At 52.5% G+C, this 12,679-nt stretch overlaps 1 protein-coding gene across 1 annotated transcript in view; it reads right to left on the reverse strand.

Annotated features, from left to right (window-relative positions):
* Positions 1-6,282, reverse strand: part of LOC125906696 (uncharacterized) — a 189,944-nt gene extending 183,662 nt beyond the window's left edge. The window contains exon 1 of the mRNA XM_049606586.1: positions 6,270-6,282. The gene's annotated coding sequence lies outside the window, so the exon portion shown is untranslated. The remainder of the gene's footprint in view (positions 1-6,269) is intronic.
* Positions 6,283-12,679: the final 6,397 nt, after the last annotated feature.

Genomic DNA, 12,679 nt, shown 5'->3' on the forward strand with positions numbered 1-12,679 from the left:
AGCGCACCTAACTCATTTATTTTTATTTTTTTTTCCCTTCCTCGTTCTATTTCTTCCCATTTTGTTTTATAAGGACTCCCTCTCAAGGCTTCCTGCTTGTTCTATCACCCATCCTAGCGGGAGGACAACTCAGCCTCAACCGCTGCTGCGGCCTCGGCTTCTGTCAGCCCTACGCGGGACTCTTCAGCTGCCGTTCGCGCTGCTTCTGACGTTGAAGCTGCATCGGTTGCTTGACGGTTTTCAACGTCGTCATCGTCGTCATCGCTATCGTTAGATGGAGCTGGTCGGTATGCGCCGTGCATTTCGGCACGAGCTGCTCGCCGACGTTCCCTTAGTCTCGCCACCGCAAGACGGTTCACCTCCCGTCTCCGCTCAGTTCTTGGTGAGGGCGGTGGTGGGGGCAGGCGTTCTGCCTGTCGCTGCTGCGTTGCGGCTCTTCTCGCTGCATTCCGGGTTTCGTTGTAACGCCGCAGCCTTTCCTGACGAAGGACATCTGCATTGCGGAGCTGGGCGTTGTCAGCTAGTACGCCCTGCTCAAACAACGACGTGCGGAAGTCGTCCCATTCGCGCTGCAGGATGGTTGTTATCTGCTTGGCTGCCTCGCAGACGTTGCTCCAATTCTGCTGGCTCTGGAGCATGTGGGTCAGCAGCGTGTCGGGGTTGACGCCGTCCATCAGCCTTTCGCGAACCTCGGCGAAGCGCAGACAAGCGAACATCGCGTGTTCGGCGCTCTCTCTTACGCCAGGGCAATTTGGGCAGTCCGGGGACGAGGTGAATTTCATATCCGCAAGATACTCACGGAAGAATCCATGACCGGAGATGATCTGCGACAGATGAAAGTTCACCTCTCCATGCTTCCGCGACTGCCATGCGCCGATGTCCGGGATAAGGGTGCGCCCACCGGACGTAACCACTGGCTTGATGACCAGCTGCATCGCTGTCCCATGTTGCTTGCCACTCGGCGATGGTCGTCTCACGTTCCTCCTTCCTCAGTTGTGCACCGGCTGCAGTCCCACGGCGGCTATGCACCCTGGTGTCCTCACAGATTGCTCTGCAGATCGGCAGAAGTCCCGCGAGCAGCACTGCGGTCTCGTACCGAACCGACCGGAACGTCCGGGCCACGGCGATAGCTGATTTGCGCTGGACTCGCTCTAGCAGCCTGCGGCACTCGCGAGTGTTCAGCGCCTCGTGCCATACAGGTGCGGCGTAACGCATCACCGAGTCAGCCACCGCTGCCAAAAGTCGGGGCTTTGACATCTTCGGCCCCCGGTGGTTCGGCATGAGTCGACCAACCGCCTGCGCAATCTGGACCGCCCGCTGCGTCACTGCAGTCACGTGAGGTATCCACGATAGATGGTCGTGTACCAGTACACCCAGGTGCTTGATGCTCCTCGAATATGGGACAGCAGTTCCTCTCACGTCGATGGAGATGTGGCTTGGAGGATGCTTCAGACTTGAGATAATCGTCATCTCCGTCTTAGCTGGTGCCAGCTCCAAGTGGTGCTGCTGCATCCACTGGTCGACTGCTGACACCGCTGCCTCCGCCACTGCTGCAGACTCCTCCGGTGTCCTACCCGGGGCCAGGACGACAAGATCATCGGCGTAGCCAATGACCTTGGCCTCGTCGGGTAGGGGAATCCGCAGCACCCCGTCGTACATTACGTTCCACAATGTCGGGCCCAGTATGGACCCTTGTGGAACTCCCGCGCTGACGCAACGTACGACGGGTCCCTCGCTGGTGTTAAAGATGAGCTCCCGATCCGTGAAGTAGGACTGCAGTATCCGCAGCAGCCCTGAAGGGACCCCCTTTTCTCGCAACGCATTGGCGATCGACTGCCAGCTGGCAGTATTAAATGCGTTGCGGACATCCAGCGCAACCACCATCAGGCATCGCTTGTCGCGATTATTAGTCTGGCCGAACGATCGGGACGCCTTGCCTGCGTCCACCAGGCTTTGGATGGCACTGATGGTGGATCGTCCGCGACGAAAGCCGTACTGCGCGTCCGAGAGCTGCGGTGAATCCGGGTCCTCGAGGTGTCTGTTGAGGCGGTTGAGGATAAGCCGCTCCAACACTTTGCCTAGTGCGTCCAGCATGCACAGTGGCCTGTAGGAGCTGCTTTCTCCGGGGGCTTTGCCTGGCTTGGGCAGCAGTACCAAGCGCTGCCGTTTCCACTGTTGCGGAAACGTACCAGTGTTGAGGCAGTCCTGGTACACGCGGCAGAAAACCCCCGGGTACTTCTCAATCGCGACCTTCACCGCAGCATTGGGGATCCCGTCCAGTCCTGGCGCTTTCCTGATAGCCATATGAGCCGCGATCTCCTGCAGCTCTTCGGGGGTCACGCGATCAAAATCGGACGCTCCGGAATCGACATCGTCGGTTTCCGGCCAATAGACCGGTGGGTGGGTGGGGAACAGATCGGTAACGATCCGTCCCAGATCGACCGGGTCTGTCTCAGGCGGTACACGACTGCCGCGCAGATGAGACAGGACAACCTGATACCCCACTCCAAACTCGTTCTCCTCGGCGATGTCTATAAGCTTGGCGAACTCTGCACGTTTGCCTACTTTGATGGCTTTTTCTAGCCGAGTCTTCGCAGTCCGGTGCTCGGCTGCGGCGAGACTCCTCTCTTGCAGATCGGTGGTTAGGCGCATCCGCTCACGCGCCGCAATGCTCTCATTCCGCAGCTCTTCAATTACCGGTGCCCACCAATAGACGTCGCGATGTTGATACTGCAACACGTTGGGGGCCCGCTGCATGACAATGTCACACGCGTCGACCATAGCGTCGACTAGGCCAGCGTGTGTCGTCGCTTGTTCCGCGAAGTTCACGTCCTCGAGAGCAGAACGGAAGCTGTCTACGTGGAACTGCGTGGTAATCCATCGCCTACCAGCGCAGATAACGCGCTGCCGGCCGGCTGACGGACCACCAGTCGACAACCCGCGGGACTGTTGTTCCGCTTCCCCAACGCGGTATGTAATCAATTGATGATCGGACCGGGCAAACTCGTGCACCTCCCACGTTTCTGGCCGAGCGATGGACGGAGTGGCGAAGCAGACGTCAATGACGCTGCTGGTGGCCGCTCCTCTGCCAATGAATGTGGGTTCATTCCCGGAGTTGATTACCTGTAGCTGAACGCTCTGGATAAGCTGCAGCAGATCTTCACCTCTCTGGCTGTTCCTGGCACTACCCCACTCCGTGTGCCAGGCGTTAAAATCGCCGTCGATGACGACCTGGGAGTGGGTTGATGCCTCCAGCTGAATTGCGGCCAGAAAGCTTTCATAGTCCTCCTCTGGGCGTCTCGGTCGCGCGTAGCAGCTTTTGAAGACGATACCGCCAATCTGTGCGGCTACAATTCCAGGCACAGCACTGCGCAACACCCGCTGGATTGGGTAGGAACTTGTAGCCACAACTGCTACCGATTTGGCGGCATCATACGCCCAACGCCCATTGTTCGCCGGTGGTCGGTAGATGTCCGACAGGAGCAGGACGTCAGCACGGTGTTCACGCGCTGCTTGGAGCGCCAAGTCCTGCCCTGCTTGACAGTGATCCACGTTGATTTGCATCACTTTTAAGTTGAACGCGAAGCCGGATGTTCGCAGCTCATGTGCCCGATGCGATGAGGTCCACCGCAGGCCGCACATTTAACGTAGCTGGAGCAGTCCCGGGCTTTGTGACCTTCACTGCCACACCGGATGCAGAGTTGCTGACGGTCTGTCGAGGAACGGCATGCGTGGGCAAGGTGGCCACGCTCCAGGCAGCGATAGCAGCGCTGGCGCTCAGGTGCTGCTTTTTCAACGCCTCTGATTTTGCTAATGCAGCCACACAGTCGGAGCTTCGACCCCTCGAAAGCAGCGGCAGCCTTAGCGGGCAGGTGGACTCGAGCTCGCTGAGTGCCATCTTGAAGCTCCCACACGCTCACTCGGACGATTTCGATCGGCTCTTGGTGTTCTCTCTCAATGGCCTTTTTGATGTCCTCTTCTGTTGCCAGAGGATCGATGTTCGTTATCAGGACATCGGCCATGTCGGTGATCACCCGGGCAAGTCCGGCGTCACCGCCGATCTCCTGACCTTCTGCGCGGACCAGGCTGGCGTTGGCCGAATTACTTAACTCCATTCGGAAATTTGCGGCGTGGCTGCGCTTGCCCATTTTAAGGTGGTCTGCAAGGCCCTTGTGCGGGTCTTGTTTAACCGCATCCCGAACTGTTTTGTACAAAGTGTACCAGGAGTGTCCGGCACTCGGGACCACCTCTATCTTGTCCGGCCTTGGCCGAACCTTTTGCTGCTGCCGCTGCTGCTGCTGATGTGCTTGCTGCCGGAGTTGCGGCGGAACATACCGCTGTCCCTGATGTTGCTGCTGCTGCTGCTGTCTACGCTGAAGCTGCTGCTGCTTCTGTTGCGGCTGCTGCTGCTGTTGTGGCTGCTGCTGGGAGCGTGGCTTGCCAGTGGCCTTGCCACGGTACCTGCGACGCACCACCTCACTGAATGTGAGCTCCGGCACGACGTCTCCGCGGACGGCTGTCGATGCCTCGCTACGCGGCAGCATGACTGCATGCGACGTCGACGCGCGGGGCTGCTCCTGCTCTTGCTGGTTCCGCTGCTGCTGTTGTTGTTGCTGCTGCGGCTGCGCAGAGGATCGGCGTGGCAACGGAGTTGGAGGTTGACGCGAACTAGCTGACGGTTGTCCGCCGGCAACCTTTGCTGCCAGTAGCGAGTTGAGCAAGTCTCGGTCGCGCTGATGTGCGGCAGCGAGCTTCTCCATCTGTGCCTCCAACTTCTCCTCTCGATGTTTTGCCTCCTCCTTCTCCTCTTGCAGCAGTTGGCACATGCCAGTTATCTGCTCCGCGAGGCGAAAATTTTGCTCCTTCATTTCCAAGTTCTGCTCCTCCAGTTGCTGAATTGTTGCCTTAAGCAACTCGAGCTCCGGTGTGGTCGAGGCGGCCTTGGTTGCTACGGTGGGCTTGTTGATGCCTGTGACGCTAACCCTTGGCAGTGCCACTCGAGGCTCGGCCGCAAACAGCTTCGAACCGGATGCCAAGCTGCTACGGCAATCCACAGAGGCCGACCTCGCACTCGCGCGGGTTGACATCCCGGATGATGCCATCATCTTTGCCGACGTACAAGTTGGTGGGTTAGATAACCCTGGGGGTCGATGTGACCCCGGGGGTAGGTTGACCCCGGGGGGTCGGGATGACCCCAGGTATGCAGCGCCGTCTAGCTGATGTTCTGCCGCTCACTCGCTGCTGTAGAATCCTTCTTCCACGCCGGTTTTTCCACTACGGTCCGACTTGCAACCCCCCTGGTGGGCTGGGGGGGAGGGGTGGCGGGTGGAGAAAATTACGAGAGGGTGCGTCGCTTACGTAAGGAATGGATCCGCACCAATCCCGAAATTTCCCGGCACGTTTTTACGTCCAAACTGCGCTGCCCGCTTTTTCGACCCTTTTTTGGACCTAGTTTTTTGCTTTAGGGACTTTTAACCGGGAGGGAGGGAGGGGGAAAGGGTGGAAAATAGTTTTCCCGTGTTTGTTATGTCGCCCTCTACCACCCTACAGCTTCTCCGAATTTTCCGAATTTTTCGAGCAGATTCGAAAAATTCGAGCAGTTTTTGAGTGCCTCGAATCGAGCAGATTCGAGCTCCCGCTGACGCTACACCACTTCACTGAATTTCACGCACACTTTCCAGGATTTGAGCAGTTTTCGAGCACTAACGGTAAATTCAAATTTTGCTGTTCGGGAACTGCTTCCCAAACCAAATTTGCTTTACGGGTATCGCTGAACTGTCACCCAGAAATGTCAAATTTTTTTTAATGATTTTCACTAGTTTTTTGATTGGATCTTTTTGTACGCGTTAAAACTAGCACAACGGTGAAAACCGTACTCGATTCGGACCAAAACTCACGGAGTTATTCACGATTAACTATTTATTCCGTTTTTACGAAAACACGTGCTCCGGCGGTAGCACCCCCGACACTTTTTTATTTTTGCGTTTTTCCGCCGATTTCGCGTCCGTTTTCTCGCACAACACTTGGAACGTCACTACGCGCAACTATCAAGACACATCCGGACAAAATCCGTGCAGTTTTCACTGAAATATGTGTATACAAAGTTTCCCATACAAAATGTATGGGGAAAAAAAACACAAACACTTTTTGACACTTTGCACTGCTCAGATCGTCTCAAAAACACGATAAAACGATTCAGCACCACCAATTTCACTAAAATTGAGTGTTTCCGGGGCCGAAAACACAAATTTTTCCCCAAATTTCCACACCTGGAATTCTAGCGCAACCGGAGGTGGGGGGGGGGGGGGCGTACACACAGGGATAACTGGCTTTTTTTAAAAATATATTCGGGTTGTTTTATTTAATACAGTTCATACATGCGTGAGATCGTATTGTAACCCAACCCTCGCATAAGCCGCCCTTTTGCCCCGCGAAGGGTCTAAAGGGGGTTGTTATGCTCGTTCGAGCAACCTTTTTTTTTTTTTTTTTTTTTTTTTTTTTTTTTTTTTTTTTGTTAACGAAGAGTGAGCATATTCCATCCCCCTCTCCGACTCACCCAACTCGGCCGGTACGCTTGTGGTGCGTATTACTTCTTGCGGAGTCGTGTGTGCGGTTGCACCCTGGGTCACGACGCATCTTCTGCGGCGATCTGGTCTGCTGATTCTGCTTATTACGGTGCTTTCCGTGGTGCGACGCGGTCCCTTCGGTCCTATCGCCCACACTTCGGGTGGGCAATGGGGGGGTCTGCATCGTTGGTCACCACTCCAAGCACGTAAGGCAGTTCTCCTGAAACGAAATTTTGACAGGGGAAACAGGAGAAGGAGAAAGAGATAGAAGAAAGCTGAAAATAGAGGAGAGAAAAGAAAAAAAGAATGCTGGAAAGAATCGAAAAGAAAGAGATAAAAGATTAGTAACTTTCCAGCTTACGGTAGCCCTTGCGGCGCGGGTTGTTGCCGTGCCGCAGGGCCTGAGGGACCCCCATTTGCGTCCCTCGCCCGCCGTCTGGCCCGCCTGCGTCGCCTTGCCGTTGGTGGACGCTCAACATCCCATCTCGCTTGGAGAGTGGAGAAGATTGTCCTGGCGGCGGCGCGGACGGCCTCCCACGTATCGCTGCGGGCGCACATTTCCGAGACAATGTTATCCATTGTTACTCGGGAATGGCACCGCTGCTGCATTTCATTCCGGATCCGATCGAACCGTGGACAGTGGAACAGCACGTGTTCGACGTCTTCCGCGGCGTCCCCACATTCAGGGCAGTTGGGCGAGCCTTCCAGGATGCCTTTCTCGACGAAATAGGAGCGCAAGAACCCGTGCCCCGTGAGGAGCTGGGTGAGGAAAAAGTCGACTTCCCCATGCTTGCGGCTGACCCAGAGATTAATGTCTGGAATCAGCCTCCTCGTCTTCAGTCCTGGTGCTCCTGGTTGCCCTGCACCCGTTGTCCACTGGTCCTGCCAGCGCCTCATCGTCTCCTCCCGTTGCCGTTTCCGTATGTCCGATTGAACACCACCGCTCGCTGCCTTTTCGTCGTGGCAGCGGATATCCTCCTGCATGAGGAGGACTAACGGGGTGGTGTTGGCGACAACGCAAGCAGCATCGTAAGAAACGGTCTGGAAGGCGCTGGCGACTCGGAGAGCCCCCGGTCGATGCGCTCTTTGGACCGATTTGCGATGGGTCTCCTTGTCGAGCACCCATCGCCCCCAGGTGGCAACTCCGTATCGGATGATACTGTTACCGACGTTTACGAGCTGTCTCTTACTGCGGCTCTTAGGACCACGCTTATTCGGCATCAGGCAGGTCAAGGCATTCGTAATCCGTGACTAATCCTTATTGACCACTCTTTCCAGATGCCGGCTGTGGTGCTGTTTGCGGCAGAGGTCCACTCCCAGGTACTTCAGCGTTTCCGTGGATTGGATCGAGTGACCGCCCGCATGAAGCTCTGCGAGCTGCGGGACATGATGGGTATATTTTTTTGTATATTTTTTTTGTATATTTATTAAATGATCGACGGACCTCATAAGCCCTCTCGATATATGTAAGGGTACAATAGGAATATAACAAAAATAGTCACACGCGTTACAATAACACAATAATAACAACAATAACAATTACAAGGACGCTAAAGATTCTGGCGAGAAGCGCGAAGTAAATTAATGCGACTCAACACATTTGCCATCGTCAAAAATCCCTCCATCGGGTACAAAAGATCATGAACCCGGTCTTTTGGTGGGCAAGTTCCAAACCGACTCCTTGCAGCCACCGCTCGATCCTCTCCAGGTTAGCCGTTGCTAATGCGCTGACCTGTTCCGTGGTCCTTCCCAAGAATGTGAAGGCCACGTCGTCAGCAAACCCGATGGTGTCCGCTCGTGGTCCTTCGAGCGGCAAGCGGAGTAAGTCGTCGTACATGACGTTCCATAGTGTTGGTCCTAGAACCGAACCCTGAGGAACGCCAGCAGATACAGTCCTCGACACTACTCCTTCATCCGTGTCATAGTGGAGCGTTCGGCCAATGAAATAGTTCCGCAGCAACGCCTGCAAATAAGGCGGAGTGTTTTTACGCTGCAGAGCTTGGCCGATCGCTGTCCAGTTTGCCGGGTTAAAGGCATTCCGGACGTCCACCGTTACCACCGCACAGAGACGATCTCCCTTTCGCTTCTTGTCTAGAGCGACTTTCCCGTTGTTCATCACCCGAGTGATGGCATCAACGGTTGAACGCCCTTTACGGAAACCGTATTGGGCGTCCGAAAGTCCCCCGGTCGACTCCAGATGGGTTGTCAGCCTCCGCTGAATCAACCGCTCTAAAATTTTCCCCAGCACACTCAGCAAACAAATTGGCCGGTACGACGAGGGCTCCCCAGGTGGTTTCCCCGACTTGGTAAGCAGCACCAGCTGTTGCCGCTTCCATGCGTCGGGGAAAGTGCCTGCCTCCAGTAGCTGCTTATAGCTTTTAGCAAAAACTTCCGGAAAAGCCAGAATTGCCGCAGCTGCAGCCATATTAGGAATGTTGTCGTCCCCCGGAGCTTTCTTGGGGTTGAGTGAGCGGGCAATCTCCTTCAACTCTTCCGCCAACTCCTCCTCCGAGACCGGATCCTGTGGATCCCCACCTACTTCCGTCTCGGGCCACTCCATCGGGGGACGATCAGGAAAGAGCTCATTCACGATGAACTGGAGCTTGTTGGCATCCCGTTCCATCGGAACCCGAGCTCCTTCCCACTGCTGCTTGCGGATTTGGTACGCAGGGCCTCGTTCTCGACTTGCTTGTCTTGATTTGAGGACCGTGCGGACCACACCAGTGAGTCATATAAGTACACTCGTAGTAAGCTTTTGTTCACCTTGTCCGGTTTGTGTTGTGCTCGACCGTCTTCACAGATAATGGACTTGGTGAATACTGGTGAAGCTTGGTGCGGGCTCCTTCCTTGTCAGACGAGTAACTTGACTTGGTCTGGAGACTGTTCCTTTACATTAGTGGACACGTGTCGTGCTTCTTCCTTGTCACACGAGTGACTTGACATAGGATGAAGAAGGACACTTAACACTAATGAGCTTGTCGGCGTTCCTCCTCCTTGACTTCATGTCTTGATGGGAGGAACGTGCCGACCAAACCAGTAAGCTTACACACATGCTCGTTACAAGTTGTATAAGTTGATCCGTTTGGGCCGATTGCCTTGCACATGATGTTGTCGTTGACCATGTTCGGTTAACACGTCGTGTGTCGAGGTGGTCGGCCTTGGTAGTAGGATGTATTGTGCATGTGACGTGTTGACCTGGTTTGGTCGATGTGTCGTCGTGTACGAGATGACCTACTTACCCGTCAGTTGTCCAAGTTGTATCATGTGTTGACTTAGTTGACGTGTCATATGCATGGATGATTGGCGTACGAGTCATGTATGGTGCACTTGCTTCAGTTGAAGGGATGTACTAGTACAGTTATATTAATTGTTAATTTCACGATTTGGTCTTTTGGCTGGATCGCGAAAAAAACGCTAAGTCCCAAATCTTGAACTCGAGAGGAGAGCGCTGATGAAAACCTTTTGGACTGGAGCTCCCTAGAATTCGGCTTTTTCCTACTTTAAAGGGATGCACTGTTGTATGTATTGTTTATTCACGATCTGGTCGTTGGATTGGATCGTGAAAAAAAAACGCTAAGTCCCAGATCCTGAACTCGACAGGAAAGCGCTGATGGCAAACATTTTGACTGGAAGTCCCTAGGAAACGGCTTTTTCCTTATTGGCATTATGTGGCACGTTTATTGTGGCTAGAACATTAATTATCCACCAAATGGCACCAACGCTTGGCAAAAGTCTCGAAACACTCCTATCCCGACGTACCAGCAACCGCAACACGATGCAAAATAAATTGCACGAGCTGCTGATACTTGTACCATGCACGGTACACGGTACCAAAATATACCCCTGAAAGTGTGCAATTTGGTGCTATCCTAGGGAATTTGTATGGGGAAGCCTAGCTACGCGTGTCGCACGTTGCATGGTCGTCGATCAGAGGCATGCAAAAGCACCTATCTAGGGGAATTACTCTACGTTCTAGTAGCAAATGCGATTTTCCGGTCCAGCACGGCAGTACGCCTGCATGCATACACTCCATGTTCCAAAAATGTATCAACCTAGGCGTTGCTCAGTAGCTTTTGGCGGCACATGTAAAAAGTATTCGAGTTCAGATTTCTGGGACTTAGCGTATTTTTCAAACCTGATAATGAAAATTGAAGTACAAATGGGGCATAAGCTAGGCGTTGCCCAGTAACTTTTTTCGCCACATGGAGGAAGTAGTCGAGCTCCAATTTCTGGGACGTAGCGTATTTTTCAATCATAATAAACCGAATCAAACATAAAAATCATGAAACTTACACCACGTCCCTAGGTTGTGCACAAAACGTAACGATAAAGTGCCGGCGAGGTTAGAAGTGCACCAAACTTGTATACCGATTAGGGAAAGTACTCTACGTTCCTATGACTTGGGTGAAAAATGTTGATGAACTGCTTGTTAGGATAGACATTTGCTTATCGTACACATCGCAAACGAACACCCCTTAGTGAGCAGTAGCAAAAGTCGATGGATTAAAGCGAATGCATTACAAACTGATCAAGTACAATAAGGAACGCTACGTACTAGGACTTCTTTCCAAGAATGGTGTCCGCGACGGGAGGGCAAGCGTCCTTCCTAGGTTTCCCTAGTAAACCTTGTATGGTAAACATACCCAAGCGTGTCCGTAAGCACGCAACGATAGTCACGAACGAGCACATACCTAGGGAAAGTACTCTACGTACTAGGACTTCTGTCCAAGAATGGTGTCTGCGACGGTCGGGCACTGCGACGCAATTACCAAATCCTAGGATCGTACAAGCAGTGTGTACAAACATAAACATTAACGCGTTCGCTCGGGCTGCGCCATCCGTGTTGAACACAAATGTGGGTGATTATATGAGTGGATGTACAAAAACATACGTGGCGAAAACAGTTTTCTGCACGATGTGCAAAGAGCTCATTTCGTCGTCCCGGGCGAATGGAAAAACACAAAAATCTCGAGTATCTTTCTAGGTTTCTGTTATAAAAGGGCAGGCCAAAAGGTGACTGGTTAAGATAAGCATTTTAAGCATACAAGCACTTAATTGCAACTTTTGATACAAAAACTAGGTACGTACACGTAGATTGTATCAACATGGACATCCATGAACGCGTACGCTCGGGCTGCGCCCTCCGTGTTGTACTTTCCCTGATTGGTACACAATTTTGGTCCATATGTACCAACATGGACATCCATGAACGCGTACGTAGTGTACTTTCCCTGATCGGTACACAATGTTGGTGCACGGCATAGGAAATGGGCTTAAAATGGTCAAACTCAATCCATTTCAACTAAAGATAGTCGATAGTAGCTGTGCCGATGAAGTTGGGCACGATGCAAGTCAAAGTTGTTTAATGAATAACATGTCCACCATACATTTCAATACAAAATTGCTCGGTCAGACCTACAAAGTGCTATATCTCGAATACTAGGCGTCGGACTGGGGGGATGTAGAACAAATTTAAGTTCGACTAATGATTCTACATCCGGTTCTGGATAGTGGTTTTTTGACCATTTTTCAACATTTTGTGACACCCCGAACCTAGGGGCAGCCCCCTAGTTTTTTTCAAAAATGTGCACCGAACGGGCCAGAGAGCTCGAGTAGTCGAAAAAAATTTTTTTGTTAAAACCCCTCAACACGTGTAGAAAACTGATTTTAGATGATAAAAAGTGAAACCAGAACGTCAAACGACAACTTTGTTGGGGGTACAGTATCGGACATTAAGATAGGACCCTTTTTTTTCAATGCACCGTGCACTTGTTTTGCCACGTTACTCGTGTTTGTGTGTGTGTATGTGTGTATGTGTGTGTGTATGTGTGTGTGAGTGTGTGTGTGTGTGTGTGTGTGTGTGTGTGTGTGTGTGTGTGTTTGTGTGTGTGTGTGTGTGTGTGTGTGTGTGTGTGCATGTGTGTGTGTGTAGTAGTAGAAAGTGAGTGTGCTTTTTAATATGTATTTGCAAGTGCGCGGGTTTGTGTCTGAAAAACATAGCTTGCCATGATGTCATATTGCGTTGAAATTATTCTTATTATGTGTGATATCATGTGAAACATTGTGCGTTTACACTTGGATAAAAACTAAAGTTTGCATCGACAGCAGCCCTT

The sequence above is a fragment of the Anopheles coluzzii genome, chromosome X (genome assembly GCF_943734685.1).
Source record: "Anopheles coluzzii chromosome X, AcolN3, whole genome shotgun sequence".
Lineage (NCBI taxonomy): Eukaryota > Metazoa > Arthropoda > Insecta > Diptera > Culicidae > Anopheles > Anopheles coluzzii.